General features: G+C 40.6%; 1 long non-coding RNA gene across 1 annotated transcript; it reads right to left on the minus strand.

The window, feature by feature from the left end:
* Nucleotides 1–15,643: 15,643 nt before the first annotated feature.
* On the minus strand, nucleotides 15,644–20,059 carry LOC130682711 (uncharacterized). The gene is made up of 3 exons (XR_008996003.1): nucleotides 19,911–20,059; nucleotides 18,253–18,386; nucleotides 15,644–16,206 (listed from the first exon to the last, which is right to left on the minus strand). It is a non-coding gene; the product is annotated as an uncharacterized LOC130682711 (long non-coding RNA).
* Between the last annotated feature and the right edge of the window lie 431 nt (nucleotides 20,060–20,490).

Below are 20,490 nucleotides of genomic sequence, written 5' to 3' on the forward strand. Positions count from 1 at the left end.
TGGATAAAAAAGCAAGACCCATCTATATGCTGCTTACAAAAAACTCACCTCAAACCCAAAGACATGTACAGACTAAAAGTCAAGGGATGGAAAAACATATTTCAGGCAAACAACAGCGAGAAGAAAGCAGGGGTTGCAGTACTAATATCAGACAAAATAGACTTCAAAACAAAGAAAGTAACAAGAGATAAAGAAGGACACTACATAATGATAAAGGGCTCAGTCCAACAAGAGGATATAACCATTCTAAATATATATGTACCCAAAACAGGAGCACCAACATATGTGAAACAAATACTAACAGAACTAAAGGGGGAAATAGACTGCAATGCATTCATTCTAGGAGACTTCAACACACCACTCACCCCAAAGGATAGATCCACTGGGCAGAAAATAAGTAAGGACACAGAAGCACTGAACAACACAGTAGAGCAGATGGAACTAATAGACATCTATAGAACTCTACATCCAAAAGCAACAGGATATACATTCTTCTCAAGTGCACATGGAACATTCTCCAGAATAGACCACATACTAGGCCACAAAAAGAGCCTCAGAAAATTCCAAAAGATTGAAATCCTACAAACCAACTTTTCAGACCACAAAGGCATACAACTAGAAATAAACTGTACAAATAAAGCACAGAGGCTCACAAACACATGGAGGCTTAACAACACCCTCCTAAATAATCAATGGATCAATGACAAATCAAAATGGAGATCCAGCAATATATGGAAACAAATGACAGCAACAACACTAAGCCCCAACTTCTGTGGGACACAGCAAAAGCAGTCTTAAGAGGAAAGTATATAGCAATCCAAGCATATTTTAAAAAGGAAGAATAATCCCAAATGAATGATCTAATGTCACAATTATCGAAATTGGAAAAAGAAGAACAAATGAGGCCTAAGGTCAGCAGAAGGAGGGACATAATAAAGATCAGAGAAGAAATAAATAAAATTGAGAAGAATAAAACAATAGCAAAAATCAATGAAACCAAGAGCTGGTTCTTCGAGAAAATAAACAAAATAGATAAGCCTCTAGCCAGACTTATTAAGAAGAAAAGAGAGTCAACACAAATCAACAGTATCAGAAACGAGAAAGGAAAAATCACGACGGACCCCACAGAAATACAAAGGATTATTAGAGAATACTATGAAAACCTATATGCTAACAAGCTGGGAAACCTAGGAGAAATGGACAACTTCCTAGAAAAATACAACCTTCCACGATTGACCCAGAAAGAAACAGAAAATCTAAACAGACCAATTACCAGCAATGAAATTGAAGTGGTAATCAAAAAACTACCAAAGAACAAAACCCCCGGGCCAGATGGATTTACCTCAGAATTTTATCAGACATACAGGGAAGACATAATACCCATTCTCCTTAGACTTATCCAAAAAATAGAGGAGGAGGGGATACTCCCAAACTCATTCTATGAAGCTAACATCACCCTAATACCAAAACCAGGCAAAGACCCCACCAAAAAAGAAAACTACAGACCAATATCCCTGATGAACGTAGATGCAAAAATACTCAACAAAATATTAGCAAACCGAATTCAAAAATACATCAAAAGGATCATACACCATGACCAAGTGGGATTCATCCCAGGGATGCAAGGATGGTACAACATTCGAAAGTCCATCAACATCATCCACCACATCAACAAAAAGAAAGACAAAAACCACATGATCATCTCCATAGATGCTGAAAAAGCATTTGACAAAGTTCAACATCCATTCATGATAAAAACTCTCAGCAAAATGGGAATAGAGGGCAAGTACCTCAACATAATAAAGGCCATCTATGATAAACCCACAGCCAACATTATATTGAACAGCGAGAAGCTGAAAGCATTTCCTCTGAGATTGGGAACTAGACAGGGATGCCCACTCTCTCCACCGTTATTTAACATAGTACTGGAGGTCCTAGCCACGGCAATCAGACAAAAAAAAGAAATACAAGGAATCCAGATTGGTAAAGAAGAAGTTAAACTGTCACTATTTGCAGATGACATGGTACTGTACATAAAAAACCCTAAAGACTCCACCCCAAAACTACTAGAACTGATATCAGAATACAGCAAAGTTGCAGGATACAAAATCAACACACAGAAATCTGTGGCTTTCCTACACACTAACAATGAACCAACAGAAAGAGAAATCAGGAAAACAACTCCATTCACAATTGCATCAAAAAAAAAAAAAACCTAGGAATAAACCTAACCAAGGAAGTGAAAGACTTATACTCTGAAAACTACAAGTCACTCTTAAGAGAAATTAAAGGGGACACTAACAGATGGAAACGCATCCCATGCTCGTGGCTAGGAAGAATTAATATCGTCAAAATGGCCATCCTGCCCAAAGCACTATACAGATTTGATGCAATCCCTATGAAACTACCAGCAACATTCTTCAATGAACTGGAACAAATAATTCAAAAATCCATATGGAAACATCAAAGACCCCAAATAGCCAAAGCAATCCTGAGAAAGAAGAATAAAGTAGGGGGGATCTCACTCCCCAACTTCAAGCTCTACTATAAAGCCACAGTAATCAAGACAATTTGGTACTGGCACAAGAGCAGAGCCACAGACCAATGGAACAGACTAGAGAATCCAGACATTAACCCAGACATATATGGTCAATTAATGTTTGATAAAGGAGCCATGGACATACAATGGCGAAATGACAGTCTCTTCAGCAGATGGTGCTGGAAAAACTGGACAGCTACATGTAGGAGAATGAAACTGGATCATTGTCTAACCCCATATACAAAAGTAAACTCAAAATTGATCAAAGACCTGAATGTAAGTCATGAAACCATTAAACTCTTGGAAGAAAACATAGGCAAAAACCTCTTAGACATAAACATGAGTGACATCTTCTTGAACATATCTCCCCGGTCAAGGAAAACAACAGGAAAAATGAATAAGTGGGACTATATTAAGCTGAAAAGCTTCTGTACAGCAAAAGACACCATCAATAGAACAAAAAGGAACCCTACGGTATGGGAGAATATATTTGAAAATGACACATCCGATAAAGGCTTGACGTCCAGAATATATAAAGAGCTCACACACCTCAACAAACAAAAAACAAATAACCCAGTTAAAAAATGGGCAGAGGAACTGAACAGACAGTTCTCCAAAAAAGAAATACAGATGGCCAACAGACACATGAAAAGATGCTCCACATAACTAATTATCAGAGAAATGCAAATTAAAACTACAATGAGGTATCACCTCACACCAGTAAGGATGGCTGCCATCCAAAAGACAAACAACAACAAATGTTGGCGAGGCTGTGGAGAAAGGGGAACCCTCCTACACTGCTGGTGGGAATCTAAGTTAGTTCAACCATTGTGGAAAGTAGTATGGAGGTACATCAAAATGCTCAAAACAGACCTACCATTTGACCCAGGAATTGCACTCCTAGGAATTTACCCTAAGAATGCAGCAATCAAGTATGAGAAAGATCAGTGCACCCCTATGCTTATCGCAGCACTATTTACAATAGCCAAGAATTGGAAGCAACCTAAATGTCCATCGATAGATGAATGGATAAAGAAGATGTGGTACATATACACAATGGTATACTACTCAGCCATAAAAAAAGGGCAAATCCTACCATTTGCAGCAACATGGATGGAGCTGGAGGGTATTATGCTCAGTGAAACAAGCCAAGCAGAGAAAAAGAAATACCAAATAATTTCACTTATCTGTGGAATATAAGAACAAAGGAAAAACTGAAGGAAAAAACAGCAGCAGAATCACAGAACTCAAGAATGGACTAACAGGTACCAAAGGGAAAGGGACTGGGGAGGATGGGTGGGTAGGGAGGGATAAGGGGGGGAGAAGTAGGGGGGTATTAAGATTAGCATGCATGGGGGGGTAGGAGAAAAGGGAGGGCTGTACAACACAGAGAAGGCAAGTAGTGATTCTACAACATTTTGCTATGCTGATGGACAGTGACTGTAAAGGGGTTTATAGGGGGGACCTGGTATAGGGGAGAGCCTAGTAAACATAATATTCGTCATGTAAGTGTAGATTAGTGATACCAAAAAAAAAAAAAAGGGCAGTTCCTGTGTGGTAACCTCCAATGAGTTCTACACAAAAGTATAAAGGGCATATAAAAGTGTAGGCAAAGGGTCTGTTTGTGTTTATACAGAGGGACAAAGCCTAATTGGGCTACCCCGAAAATGAACTAAAATATGATATGAAAAAGAACTTCCAACATCAGCACTCTCTGGAAGACTCATGCCAGAAGATGATCATCAAAAAACCCCAAGAAAGATCCACACACTGCTACAGCTGTAGATGCACTCATCCCACCAGTTCCTGGACTTGTCATGGGAATGAGGAATGAGATATCTAAGCTGGCCTGTGCATACAGTAAAACAACAAATTTGACTGGATCTATAGTGTTGGAACTCAATCAAGAATTAGGAGAAGTGCAAATTGTAGCGCTCCAAAATCTTACAACTACAGACTATTTACTGTTAAAAGAACATAAGGGATGTGAACATTCCCCAGGAATGGGTTCTAATTTGTCTGATTTCTCTCAGACTGTTCAAGTTCAGTTGGACAATATCCACCATATCATAGATAAGTTTTCACAAATGCCTAAGGTGCCTAACTGGTTTTCTTGGTTTCACTGGAGATGGCTGGTAATTACAGGTATGCTTTGGTTATGTAACTATTCTCCTATTATGTTAATGTGTGTGTGCAATTTAAGTAGTAGCTTAAAACCTATACATGCTGAAGTTACTCTACAAGAAGATATGTCAAAGAAATAATCAATCTTCCCATGTTTTCTTCCGCCTGCTACTTCTATAGCTTTTCTTCTTCCTTCCTAATTACAACCCTTAAATAGAATTTGTGCCTCATATCAAATGTACCGAGTATCATAATTCTTCAAAGTGGTAAAGATACCTCAAGACAAATGCTGGGCATAGAAGCTACAGGGCATAAATATGCAAAGAAATAAAAAGCTAACCATTTCAAACAATAAGGCTTCTCTCTCACTTACCAACTTTACATTTCCCTGTATGGCCCCGGAAGATGACTGGTTAGCCAGAAACGGGTAAGATTCCTCAAGGGAGGAACAACCTAAGACAGGCACAGTCACAGGGGGGTCATCAGGTGAGAAATTGGGGATCAACAGAGGTGAGGCTTAGAACCTCATCCCCCCTGTTCTGAGAGAAATGTTATGCATAGGTGGATGTTTTATTGCCCTTGTCTAGCTTGGATTAACACATAGTCTACAGGCACACACCTGATCATCTACATTTGCTCTCTTACAACACTAAACTATGTTTTCTACCTTTATCTTGTATCTACCTACCACTTCAGCATTTTATTAAAAATAATAATAATAAAGAGAGAAATGTGGTATCCACATATAAATCAAGTATAAAAATCAAGTGAGTATTCATATTTGAACTGACTGTTTATAGTTCATAATGCATGAGCAAAACCTAAGGTTTCTGTGATGGCTGCCCTTGTACTATTCACCATGTAAGAACTTATTCACTATGTAAGAATTTGTTCTCCATATAAGAACTTGTTTGTTATGCCTCAGAAGATTGGAGACTGATGAAAATTAGGCTTGGAGTGGATTAATGATTGTGCATTGAGCATTGACTCCCCTATACAGAATTTTATTGTTGTTAACAACCATTTGATCAATAAATATGAGAGATGCCCTCACAAAAAAAAAAAAAATCAGATTTATCTTCTTCCAGTAATTCAGGAATTGCACTCTGCTGAAGGCATTGATACCCTCAATTTAATGTATGTTGTGCCAATAGTAAATGAACAGAAAACTGGTATTGGAAAAGCAGACACGATGGATAATGGACTTCAGTCCTCACAAGGCATCTACTTAGTCCCTTAACTAAGATAAAACACCACCAGAGGGATTCCAACTAAAAGAGCAAAATTATCCTTTGTGTCCAAAGGATTTTTTTCCAAGTTTGTGTTCTATTTTCTTTAAAAAGTAGGAGTTGTGGGCAATGGGATAACATTTCCATCATGTAGGAACTGGCCAACTTCCTGGAATGCTACTGCTCAGGTGAGAGAGAAAATATGGCGAGATGATTCAGAAGTGCTGAAACAGTGGGAATGTCTGGGAAAGCCTGCCAAGCACACACCTGTTCAAGACACATTTGTCATTGTGGAGACCTATTGTGGGTAAAATTGCAATATTTCCAGAATCTCTCTCCTGGCCTCAGTGCATCTCTTTATCAGTAGGTGTTTCCAAGGGGTGGAGAGAAGTAGTCCATCTCCATATCAATAGGTAATTACATGGATGAGCAAGGGCTTATCTGGACGGGAGGGTTTGGATGGGGTCCCTTTTTGCAGCTGGGTCCTGAGAGATCCAGGAGAGCAGAAGTGGAGGACTGCTTGTAAGCAGTAAAAGGTTTCTCCACTTTATTTCTCCCTTTGACTGATTTCAGTTTCAAAGGTATTTTGCCCCGGACTAGGAAACTATTTTCCCCCCCGAAGTTACACCTGTTATTCTTTTTTTGCCCAAGACAAGTAAAAAAATAATAATTTGATCTTTGTTGCAATGTAGATAGCCATAAGATTTTAATACTCCATGAGAAAACTTAAGAATTGGAAGACTAATACCTATAAGTCAGAATTAGTCGCATGTATTTGCTAAATAAGAAAGAAGGTAGTCAGAGGACAAGAAGCAAAATGGAAAATGAGGGAAAGAGGAAAGAGAAATCTCATGAGGGGAACATGGGAATTTAATGGTAAGAAAAAAAGGAAAAGGTATGTCATAGTTTGGGCTGTTGTAACAAAAATACCATGGAGTGGGGGGGCTCTAACAACAAACATTTATTTCTCACAGTTCTGGAGGCTGGAAGTCCAAGATCAAGTTGCTGGAAGTTTTGGCGTCTGGTGAGGGCCGACTTCTTGTTGTGTCCTCACGAGGCAGAAGGAGAGTGGGAGCTCTCGGGGGTCTCTTTTATAAGGGTACTAACCCTATTCAGGGGGCTCCACCATCATGACCTGATCACCTCCCAGAGTTCCCACCTCCAAACACCATCACAATGGTGGTTAGGTTTCAACATATGAATCCGGGAGGGACACACATTGTCTAGAGCCAGGAAAACGGGGTGATGAGAAAGAAGAGGAGGAAAGGAGAGGCCAGTGTGGAGAAGCTGCAACAGCGAGGGAAGGAGGGTCAGGACAAGGGGGATGGGCAGAAGATGAAACAGAGAGGTTAGTGGGAACTGCGCTGCGAGTACCCCTGCTCCCCCACCCCCACCATCATCTTTGGAGCCAGTTAGGACATGCTTTCATCAGCCACCACCACACCGGTTTCCACAGAGCTCTTCATGCTGCAAACACTTATGCAGTTGCCCTTTCTGCACCAGGTCATGTTCAGTGCTGGGGATGCATCAGTGGGTCCACGTGCTTGTGAGGCGAGAGACTTGGAAACGGTGCCTCCACCACTGGGAAACATGCTTTGTTTTCATTATAAAGTTCTGGAGGTTTTATTTTAAATAATGTTTACTTTACCACAGGTTTCTTAAGTCTTTACATTCATAGCAATGATTAAGGGTTTAAGTTTGTAGCATGGAACATAAGAGAAGTCTCCATTTTTGTATGAATTAAGTCTTTCATATTTGAAAGCAGACAGATGGGCTTGTGATTAGATCAGGGGTTCACATGCAGGGGTGAGGCATGTGAGGATGGGTGACTAGGACCAAATAATTTCATGAACCCAAAGGTTACTTGTGGAAAGACACTCATTTCATTGTCTTGGTCCTTTTTATCTCTGAAATCAAATCCAGATGGCTTCTTGGTCCAGCTGAGTCTCAGAAAGCCAAGTTCTTGGCAATGTTATGCAGGGAATTAGGAGAACCTTCAGGTTAAATAAAGGAGTGAAGGAGTGAAACTCAGTTCTTATTTTTTCAACTGCTCTTATCAAAATGCCAACCTTCTTCATCCTGGAGGAGATGGCCAGGCATGTAACCCAGCGCTTGTGATAGACAAGACAGCAAACAGCTCCACTAGGCCGGAGCCACCGAGGGGCTAGATTACGGCAGACCATTTCTTTGGGTCTCACTGCTCCACAGTGGGGTGCTCTGGGGTTGTCCCCTGGGGCTGGCATAGGGCCAATGTGATAGCTCCACGGGAAGTAGGCCGGCATCATCTCAGAGACACCCTAGACGGAGCCTTCACTCAAACCTGGCGGTGAGTGGGATTTCCAAAGGAAAATCCATTATGATTTCCTTTCCCTTTGATGAGAAGTTATTTCAGTAAAAAATGCTGTTTGATAAAATCATTTGGCAACATTCATTTTCCATGGGAAGACATATTTCTTTGAGCTATCAGATGTCCAATTTTAGTAAATTTCTGGAACTAGAGAGAGATAATGATTGCACAACATTGTGAATGTACCTAATGCCCTGAATTGGGCACTTTAAAAGGATTAAAATGGTCAATATCATGTTATCTTTATTTTACCACAATAAAAAAATGTAGTTGGTTGATTTTATTATGCAACAAGTTGCAGCAATAATTAGGTATCAATATAATAATTCCTTTGGTTTTAAATCAATGGGAGGAATGAAATGAAATTACACCAAGTTTGAAACAATTTGTTAATAGTCCTGGATTTTAGTATGATTTGATAAAGAAAATATACAATGGAAACCCATTCCTCAGCAGAACCATAGTTTTGAATTCTTCTGATGCACAAATATTAAATTGGGTGGAAAGCAAAGAGATAAAAATTACCAAGAAAAACTGAGAGTGAATCATTCTATCAGGAACTAAGAAGCAAGGAGCTAGGCTCCTACAAGAGAAATTGCACCATTTGGCATATAATCACTCTGTTTAGGCAACACTGCATTCACAGGGAATGACATCTGGGAGGAAAAGCATCCTTTCAGTCTTATCAGAAACGGTTCTGCACCTGGAGTGTGGAGCCAGCACCCTCTCCCTTATTAGAGGTTGCACTTCAAAGCCTGAACGGGTTCTGCTGGAGAAGAAGCAAGCCCATTTACAACCATTTTTCTCCCTTTGCATGCTGAGCTGTGAGTATTGAGGAGCAGCTCTATCAGATCCCCAGGCTAAAGGAGGGTTTCTAGAAAATGCAAAAACTTACTTTTATGGTAAAATAATTCACCTGATAAAATTAACAGCTTCTACTGAGCCCACACCATCTGCAGTATAAAATTCATTTTTATTTTGTTTTATTTCAAACTTTACAGATCTGCAGAGACCATGCATATGCTCAGTTGACGCCCTTGTAAAGAAGAGGCTGAGTTTACTGTATAATGAGCAAAGCCTCAGGAAATGTTTCCAAATGTGTTTGGGGTGGGTGGGGTAGAGTGGGGAAATCCTGAAATTAATTCAGTGATACTGCATTTACCAGCATCTGGACACTTCACACCCTCCTCAGACAATAAAATGTCAAGGCAGCCCTTTCTAAAGTGTCACCGCAGGGGCCTCTGCTAATAAAGAAAAAATTCTTTCTGTCTCCTCTTTCAGAAGAAGGAGGAAAACTATGCACGTTATCAACTCATCTACTTAATGACTGTTGACTATTTCTCTCTGTTCCTTATCTTTAAGCTAATAAATACAGAACCCCACAGGCCTCCTTAAAGAGATTATTTCCCAACATTTGACTGTGTCATAGCTGTAGCTTTTCTTTAGGTGTTCTTTAAGGTACTCCACTCGACAACAGAACCAAATGGAGCTAATGTTATTGTTGGTCACTCAGGAGCCCCTTTGAACTTGTCGAGTTAATACAGACATAATTCGATAGAATGTCACCCAGCATGACAAGGGTCACCCATGTGGGGCCACCAGGGCTGTTTCCACTGATCTGGCTGACTGGATGTGTGTCCTTCCCCCACTACTGTCTCCTCTCTCAAAACTACATCTGGGAAGAAAATATAAGTGACTCCGTCAGCATGTTATATTCCTGATTGCCCTGAATGTCCCCCTGTGGGAGACTGCACCATACCCACACTTACCCAGTGCCCCTCCCTGTGCAGGACGGAGCATCTTGGAGGAGAGCCATGTGACTTGCCTTTGCCAGTAAAATGTGAATATTCTGGATGGGAGCTTTAAGAGTCAGCACCTGCTCTCTCTTCCCTCCTTGGTGACGATGGAAGCAGGGATCCCTGGAAGCCTAGGTCCCTAACTAATCAAGACAGAGCTGGTAATGGACAGTGTGAGTAAGAAATAACCTTAATCATTTAGCCACTGAGGTTTTTCAGGCTGCATCTACAGCATTACCCAATCTATCCTGTCTGACACCTCACCAACCAGAACTAGAAATATTGATGAGCTTTTCTTTTTGTATTCCCAAGGAGCAGTAATGGCCATCAGCAGCATTCAAGTTCCTCTGGTATCAGTAACTCTTTGTGACCTACTGATGAACTGAATGAGGAGCTAGAGGATCTGGGATCAGCCCAGGCGACTACTTTCCACAGGTGAGTGGCTAAAGTTTACACGAAAACATAAAGGATTGGATTTTGTGCAACATAAACAGCAATAACTGGGTTTGGTAGACCTCTTGTTTGATGAGACAGTAAAGAAACTGCAGATGTAAAATAGAGCAGGGCAGAGGGCATTCAAAGTGCAGTCTTCTATGGGGGAGCAGCTAGAATATAAAGGAGAGGCTGAGTTTATTGTATAATGAGCCCTTGTAAAGAAGTGATACTGTATTTACCAGGATCTGGACACTTCTGCAAGAAGTTTTAGGGCAGGACTGCTGTTCTAGAGCTCATGAAAACTTAATGTAGCAATGTGTTATGGTTTTCCAGAGAAATAGAACTTATATATAAGTACAGATATATATAGATACAGATAATGATGTCTTACTGATGAGTTGTATTGTGTTTCCCTGATTCTAGTCTTCTCAAAGGAAATAATTCAACCAATACAGACTTAGGACACTTTGAAGCAGCAGGAGTTTATTAAGCAAAGCATAAGTATACTCCCAAGAAGGGTGGAGAGCAGGCTGTCTGGAAACCACAAGCAGCCCTGCTATTAGGGTTAGGTTGGCTTTTATTTTTTTTCTTAAGGTGGCAGGAAGTCCTGCCCTGTGTCTTACATCATTTCATTGACAGGTTGGTTAACAGCTCTTAGGTTATATAACTTTTTCTCAGTGCACAAGCACCTTACCGCTAAGTACCTAAGGGAAGCCCTTAGGAGGGCTAAAATGACAATGCTATTTAGATACAGATGTTATTTTAATGAGGTGGGGCTACTTTCAGACAAGGTCTCTGGACGTCGCGCAGGCCCTGTAATCAGGGAAGTCCCTGTGGTCCTGGGCCTCTTGACTGGGCCTCCTGATAAGCTAGGCGTCCTTGACTGTGGAGCTGGCAACTGAGAAGGGCTCAGGGGCTGGCCAGGGAAGAGTCTCCCTTGGTGATGGGCTGGCTCCTTTCTCCTGCTTATGTCTAACTACCTGCCTACTCTAACAGATTGATATAGATCGATATAGATACAGATATATAAATATAGATATAGATATTGATATAGCTATAGACATAGATACAGATTTATTATAAGGAATTAGCTCATGTGATTACGGAGGCTGAGAGGTCCCCTGATCTGCTGTCTGCAAGCTGGAGACCCAGGAGAGCTGGCAGTGTAGTTCTAGCCCTAGGGCTCAGAGTGCTTATGGTGTAAGACCCAGTAGGAGGGCAGGAGAAGACTGATGTTCTAGCCCAAACCATCAGGCAGAAAAAGAGAATTCTCTCTTCATCTGCCTTTGTGGTCTATTCAGCCCTCAACAGACTGAATACGGCCCAGGCACTTGGGGAGGGCAATCTGCTTTACTTAGTCTGTGGATTCAAATGTTAATCTCACCCAGAAACACCATCACAAACACATTCAGAATAGAGTCTGACCAAATATGTGGGCATCCTGTGACCAGTCAGGTTGACATAAAATATTTCTTTCATCTTATATTAGTGAAATTGGGTGTGTGTGTGTGCATATATATCTTTATATATATTGCAATTAAGGGGGTATACTTTTTGTTGAGGCATAATACAAATCATAAGGGTACAAATTGGTGAGTTTTCACAAAGTGAACACACCTCATAACCAGTACTCAGAAGAAACCTAATATTACCAGCACCCAGCCTCCTGTCTCCTTCCCCCTGCTCCAGTGAACTTCCTGACTTGCAAGCAGATTACGCTTACCTGCTGTATCTGGTTTCTTTTCTTCCATGTTGTGTTGGTGATGGTCATCTGCGTGTAGTTGCTCATTATCACAGATGCAGAGCGCTCAATGTAGGCACATGCACTGCAATTCATTTCCCCATTCTACTTTTTGTGGGCATTTCAGTAGCTTCCAGTTTGGGGCTATTGCAAATAATGCTTCTGGGAACATGTTTATACTGATCTTTTGATAAACATACATGTACAATCCTGTGGGATATATGCCCTGCAAAGGAATTGCTGGATCACAGGGTATATGGTGTACACAGTTTTAATTCCTGCCAAGCAAGTTGCCAGAGTAGCGACACCCCAGCAGCATTATTCGATGGTCTCACTGGCTCTGTGTCCTTCCTAAGCCTTGGCGTTGTTGTCTCTTGGATGCTCTAGTGGATTGGGGTGGTACCTTAGTGGGATTTGAACTCACAGTTCCCTACTACTTTTGAGCATCTTTCAGTGTTTATTTGCCATTTGAAGTGAACTTTTTCAGTGCCTGCTCAAGTCTTTTGCCCATTTTCTCTTTGGGTTATCTGCCTTTTTTCTTGATGAGTATAAGTCATATAAGTTCTGGGTATAGTCTGGACAGAAGTCTTTTTTTCAGATATATATTTTGCAAAACTTCCTCTCATTCCATGGCTTTCCCTTTCAATCTGTTAATGGTGTTTTGACGTACAAAAGTTCTTCAGTTTATCATTTTTTTTCTTCATGGGTCTTGTTTAAAAATCTGTGCCTACTCCAGTCATGAATATGCATTTCTATATTTTCTTCTGAAAGATTTATTATTTTACTATTTGCATTTATATCTGCACTCCATCTGTAATTGATTTTTGTGCTTAGTGTGATGTAGGACTCAAAGTCATGTTTTCCATATGGATATCCAATTGGCCCAGAACCACCAATCAAAAGGCTGCCTTTTCCTCCTGCTTAGCAGAGTCATTTTGGTCACATTGGGTGACTGCCCAAGTGTGGGTCTTGTGTCTGACTTTATGCTCTGATGCATCAATCTGTTCATCTAACCATGCACTGTATTAACTGTCATAGCTTTATAATCATGATACATATTGCATTTTTAAATTATTTTCTTAACATAAACTCATGGTTCAATGATCAAAGAATCAATGAAATGGACCGTATTTTGGGAGGTCTTAGCATAGTCAGTCAAATGCCAGCAAAAGATTACACATGCCCCAATAATGTATATAATTATTATTTTATTTGTTCACCCTCAATTTTGCCAACTCTTAATCCTTATATATACATATATTTAAATTGTACCAAATACACCCACCACTAGTGATGTTGGCAACCACCACTGACTCCATCATATGCCAGGTACTGCATTAGGGATTCTCCCAACAGCTCTGCATGCTCTGTTTTATGCTCCCCATTTCCCATGTTAGGAAACCAAGGCTCTGGACAGTCACCTGACTCATTCAAGGCCACCCAGGTGGTAAGTTGTCAGAGAGGTACTTGCAGTCTTTATCTGCCCCTCTCCAGAGCCCTACTATTCCCTACTGTGCAGTGGTATTAATTTGCAATTCTTTAATTAAAAGGTATATGGACCTGCTTTCTGTTTGGGAGTGTGAGCGTTCCCTTCCCTCCTATTGCTCTGACTTTGGTCCTTGTGCCCTTCTAGGAGGAATGACGATTCACAAGGCTTCTTACTCACTAGCAGAGTCCTGAATATTTCACCTCCCACCCTACCTCCAGCCAGGAAAGAAGGATTGTAACAATTCCTTTTGCCTGGATACACACTCCTCAGGGGTCAGTGGTATAGGGGAACTAGTTAAGCATAGATTCAGAAAATTTGCTGGTGATTAAGCTGTCAGTCCTTATGTGTAGGTGAAGAGAGAGACATATGGGTAACCAGTTTGCAGAGGAAATTGAGATCATGTCAAGAGACAGCTGTTTGATGGCCAGAGGAGTTGCAAGGGCTTTAGGAGTGAGCTGGAGGAGATGAGTGTTGGTCAGTTCTGGAGGGAATTCTCAACAGACGGCATTCATTCAGGGAGGGCCAGCAAGCCAACTCTCAGGTCGAGGGCCATGGCACACCCTAGAAACAGGCCCCAGCGCAGTTACATGGACCAGGTTCTACATTAACATACATATTCTCTTCCTCTTACACACATGCACTCACGGATTTCTCCATTGCTCCCCTACAGGTTGACATTTGAGATCATTGCCAATATTCCAAAATGAATTTTGGCAAGAGAAGGCTCCGGCTCCTTCCGCAGCCTCTGACATATGTGCCTTGTTCTGAGCTAGCTGTGCAAAGGCAGAAGGATGGAAGTGGGGCATGAGATCAGCAGAGGCATTGTGCCCCCTTTCCAGATGCTTTATTATATAATTACCATGTATTTATATATTTTCCTAGTGAAATTAATGTCATTTGTAGAAGAAGGAGTGTGATATGTAGCTAAAAATATGGGAAACGTGGTTTCTAGCTCTGGGAAGAAAAATATATAAAAAGAAGCCCTTGTTTCCAGAGCAGACTTCCGGGGGCTCTTGTACTTGAGCTGAAGACAAAGCCACCCTCAGAGCCATGTGGGTGAATCCTAAATCCTTGAGCTCCTCCAGCACGCCCGGCAACTGCAAGAGAAGGCAAGGAAAGCCACGGGCTCGTAGTGTTGCCAGGACAGCTTAGCCCTGCCTTCCTCAGGCATCACTCTCACATCTGTGAATGAATAAGGACAAAGGCTGCAGATTGCCTGGCAGGACAGGAAGTCCAGGGAACCCTGGGGACCTGCATGCCCATCTGGAAGCTCCAAGACTGGAGGGATTGTTTGCACTATTTTATCCAGGTAGCAGAACTCAGCCACGAACACCCCGGGACCTTCTCTCCCTCTCTCACAGCCTGTGCCCCCAGCCTCAGCCTCGGGCACTTAACCTTTTCTTTAAACCTCCACAAGATAAAGAGGTTCCTCCAAACAAGCAGAAAGGAAAAACAGAAAGTGAAACAACATGGCTCAGGCTGGGCTTGAGGAGGGTTTGCTCTGATTATGGAACTGGAGCTTTTATTTCATTACTTACATGTTTTGCAGAAATTGGAAGGAGGGAGGTTGAGTTGTTCAGGCCAGACTGTAAAATCATGCCACCTGCCTAGGTGTGCCTCCTGCACCCACTGAGACTTCCGAATAACCTTTTGGAGCATTGCAATGTTCAAGCCTAGTGGCATTCTCATCCATTAACCCCTTAACCTCACAGCCATGGGAGACAGGTATTTCCTTGATTTTACAAAAGAAGAAACTGAGGCTCAGAGAGGTTATTTGCTAAAGATCATGAAGATTGTAAAAATCAAGGTAAGATTTACTCTAGGTCTCCCTGACTCTAAAGTTGATGATCTAAAGTGAAGCCAATTTTGGTTTCAGATATCATAATAGTCCTCACGACTTAGATTTTTATAAATCCTGTAAATAGTCTACGGTCTGCTTTACGAGCAGCAGTAAGATTCTGTGGAAGTTAGTTATCATGCAGCCATGAACATATTCCCATTCTTGACAGACCTTTTAAAACAATTTAAAGGGTTGGTTTTCCAATAATGTAGGCAGTCTTAAAGTTTCTCGAACCAAAAATTTCTTAGCAGACTGGTTTATTTTGACATGATTAGTTTTATCTCTGAACTTTATGGTAATTGACCAACAGACAATCTCACCACATGTTTAAATGAAGCAGGAAACCCATGCAGAATGAGCAGAAAAAACTCATAAGGCACATTTGTATGGCAGATGAAAAGGCCTATTCTGTGCCAGTAATGGATAATCCCAGGTGTTCTTCATTCACATCTCCACCCAGATCTGAGACTTGGAATTGAACTTCCCAGAGCTTTGGTTGAACTCACTTGGTCTTGTCTAATTACGCACAAAATGTCCAGAGGGATCTGCTTCCCCAGGCTTTCGCTGCACATGGATTAGAAACGGGTTTCTTATAATTTAAGGACATCTGAATCCAAACAATTCCTTGAAGTTCTGAAGCTGCTGAGTCTGCAGTTCCTCAGATGTCTGGACCGAGGAAGGCATGCCAAGAAAAGAGCATTCCAAATGGATCGGCTTCATAGATTACATTTGATTGCGTGATATAGCGGAATTGCCTACGCGGGGAAATTAAGCTGGACAGTACTCAAAATGTGGGGACCTCCAGCATTTTCATAGTGAATTCTCCAATTAATACCTACCATCTAGGAGTAGATATCAAACAGAGGTGGCTATGCTTTGTAGAAAGCAGACATAAAACCAAAGACTTTAAGTAACTAGCCTGTGGTCACACAAATCAATGCTGGAAGCTGAGAATAGAAACCAGTCTTCTGACCTCTAGTCTGAGGCGCTATCCATCATCCCTGTCTCCCTGGGACTAAAATACACCCTTTTCTTTAAAAATAAATGGAACCAGCATGACCCAGTGAAATTGAGTGCCATTGTTACAGCTGTCCTAGCAACAAGGTTTAGACTTCAAAATATACACTTTGATTTTGTGCATATTTGGGGGTACTGGGAGGGGTGGTGAGGGAACTGGGGAGATCATGGTAACCCCTTCTCCAAATAAATAGTTTAATTCTCTTATGCCTTGAATCCTAATGGTGTGATAAAAAGCTAAAGTGATTTGAGTTTCGGAACTTTCAGACAGATAAGCATAATTTTCTCTTACAGATTTTTTTGCTATTTTCTCTTGCAACAAATAAATTTCAACAATGAAAAGTATAGCTTAGTAAGAATCCTATTTTAATTCTATGGTTGTCTTTATAGTATTCAAAGTCCTTTATAATCTTGATGATTCAATATATAATTAGTACATTTTATAAGATTTCAAATAATTTCTAGCCAGGATGTAATTCTATATATCATCATAATGAATAGGCAAATGTTCTTCATTTATTCTGTTTCTAAGATTATATGATATGATTGCTTAAAAAAAATTATTCTCCAAAAGTAGTCCCTAATGAAAGTGATTTCCATGGTAAGAGGAGATAATTATATGCAGCAGAAACTTCTGGTTGTTTTTTAGTATCCACCGCCCCCCTTTTCCCTAGTAATAGAACCTGATTTTTTTCTAATCTCTTTGTCAGCAAGCCAAATGATTGCTTGCACACATCCATCAAAATTAAATATGGCTGTCCATTTTGGTCAAGGAAATGTGAGTCAGAGTGTTTTGTGCAATTACCAGGAAGTATCTATAAATGGAGGAGGGCCACCTTCTTCTTCTCTGGACCAATGATGTGATAGTTGGAGCTCTGGCATTTAGCCAGGACCCTAAGGTCATGGAATCCATTCTTGGGCTAGCAGAGTTATGGGCTGGACAAATCCTGTGTCTTGATGACTTAGGAGAGCAGGCCCATGCATGCTCTCACTGCCCACCTCTGGACTGCTTTTATAGGCAAGATATATAACATTCCTATTTTGTGTAAACCACTGCCAACTTGAGCTTTCTGTCCCATGCAGCAGAACCTAATCCTAAGGGATATGACATGTCAAATGCTATTATCATTATTGACTGGATTATTCTGTTAAAATCTAGCTTTCCAGGACTAAAGGAAGGAAATCACCCAACTGTTTTTTTCACACCTTACTCCTTCCCAGTCCACATCACAAACAGTTCTCCGCCCAGAGCCTCCCTGGGGACATTTACTCAGGGAATGGGGGAGAGGAGTTTTCAGCCCTCTCTGCAGAAAGCAAGCAGCCTTTGATGACAAAGATGTATTCCTAATAAGCCAGCTGTCCAGGAAGTATGGGGACAGCCCGCTATGTCATCAAGGCGCAGTCTCCAGCCTGTGAAGCAATCATGTCCTTTGTCTCTGGTGCCTCGGTACAATTAATTCGTGATCATTCCTGACCTTGAGGTCAGAACAACCACAGAATGAGCTGCCTAATGCGAGTGGGTGACATCCTGTGGGCACAAAGGATCTGAATTTCCTGAGAAACTTCTTCGTGGATACTGTCTAACATACTTGCTTCATCTCTGGGAGCAAGTGGGAGGAAGTGAGGCCCTGGCTGTGACCGGACCTCTGGGCAGGGGTGGAGGTGACCATCCAGTAGTGGACAGTAATCACGTACCTTACTGGGTACTCTGTGCATCAGGATCTCTCAGGGCACCTCACAGCACCGCACAGACCCACCAGCATCACCAGGCACAAAAATTCAGATCTGCAGCAAGTCACAGGATGATTTTCATTGTCAACAGGAGTCACCTTTAAGATGAGAAAGGCAAGTAGCTCTTCAGTTGGTTTTTTGTACAAAAAAAGTGCAGCAATTAGGCAAATATTTGCATTTCTTTTGAAATGTGAAAAGCTCTCCTTAAGAAATTTTCTCTTTCATAAACAGTCTTTTAGGACAAAAAATATTTTGTTAACAATATTACCTAAATATATGACCTCTGCATGAATCTAAATATGTATGTATATACAATGCCTTAGATATTTAGCCATTTAAATGGTAATATGTGCATCTACAGATGAAGCTATGTTACAAAGATTACCTTATTTCTTTATATTACTTTTATATTACTTTTATTGATATCAAACCATGAGCTTAAAGTCTCTAACAACTTATATTTAAATAGTAAGGGAATATTATTCCAATTCAATGATCAAACTGCCTGATTTTTAAATCTGGAACATTATTATTAATCATTCAAATGCATCATAATTATAGTTTAAGGGTTTTATGGGGAGAGATTAATATCTCTTTTCCTTGTAATCCTCAAGTGATGGTTTAACCGACTTTTTTTCTCTTCTGCCTTGTTTTACCTGATTTGGCAAGTGGAATGTAGGTTTTATTCAAAAGTGTTTGCTCCCCAAAAAAGCAGGCCAATTATTTGTTGTAAGTACAAAATCTACTGACTTTGGAAATGTTGTCAAACTGTACATTCTTCTGATGTGCTATGTCATAATTTCAGGGCATTTTATATTGGTTACATTTATTTATATGCACCTCTAGGGAGTCCGCTCACACATCATTTTAAATGTATTGGGTTGTTTTTGCTGATTTATTAAAGTTCAGAAGAAAAAGAATCTGGCTTCTGTAGAAAGCAGGGTTATAAAATGGAAGTTCTCACCAGCAGGGAAGGTTTCTAAGTCATTAGGTCCAAGAAGAGGACAAAGGGTCAACTACTAGTCCAGGCTGAAGAGTCTTGGTAATATAAACACAAGACTAGTAGAAAGAATTAAGGGGGGTAGGAAGGAGGCTTAGACAAACTTGACATTGAAAGGGAGCTGGAAGCAATAGGAACATGCAGAAGGTCTGGGGTGTCCTGGACGGGAAGAAAGATAACATAGCTAAATAGAAAGAAAACACATTTTAGTCAAGCTTATATCTGACAAGCATTATTCCAGGATACTTTGATTGTTATTAAAGCATGTATTTCTTTTACTTTGTGTTCTCATTGGGCTGTGATGCTCTTAATAAGAGTGTCTACTTTAATGAATACATGTTTTATTTTCTTAATAAAGGAGATTGGGAGCTCCCTGACAGATAAACTGAACTGGTAGTTTATTCATTCAATGATACAACAAAATTAATTGAGCAATATGTATTTTTTATTTCTGTGTATTTGACTTCTGAGTGATTTTCATGAACAGTCAATGGTCTTTGTACCACCTTGAATAACTAACACAATATTTGCTGCTTTATAAAGATTTGTGAGATGTATCGAGTTCTGTAGTAAAAAAAGGATAAGTTTACATATAACCTCCTCTTGCTTAAAAAATGCCTACCTGTTGGGTTAGGCAGCTCAGATGACAGTCATCCAAATGCGGACTAAATTTGTAGTGCTCCAAAAGTCACCTGCCCAGGTTCAAATCCAAGCATTGCAATCCATTAGCTATGTGACTTCAAGAAGATTACTTAATCTTTTTGGGCCTCAGTTTCTTCTCTACAAAAGGGGAATGATTGCAGACATATATAATACAGTGAAGATGAAACACGGGAACAGTTGAGAATGACAAGTTTCTACCTTGTAGATGTGTTTGGGTGCAAAGCACAGTGTTACGGACTGCCAGAAGGATGGGGAAGAAGAAGATTTCTTTTCCTTAAGGGAGCTTATGACCTAGTGTGGCAACAAGAAAAGATACAAAAATGATAAGGAAAGGTGACTCCGAGTGTACAGTGATGGCTGCAAGGACACAGGACACCTGTGATAGGTGTTAGTGATAGCGTTCTGGAGAATAGAGTGCTTCAGCTGGATTTTAACCTAAGGGTCAGATTAAATTCACAATGTAAGTTGGTTAAGAGGTAGAATATATGTATGTCATCCACCTGTGTGCTTTTAGTCCAACCTGATACATCCTGATGTTG

This window comes from Manis pentadactyla, chromosome 2 (assembly GCF_030020395.1).
Source record: "Manis pentadactyla isolate mManPen7 chromosome 2, mManPen7.hap1, whole genome shotgun sequence".
In the NCBI taxonomy this organism is placed as follows: domain Eukaryota; kingdom Metazoa; phylum Chordata; class Mammalia; order Pholidota; family Manidae; genus Manis; species Manis pentadactyla.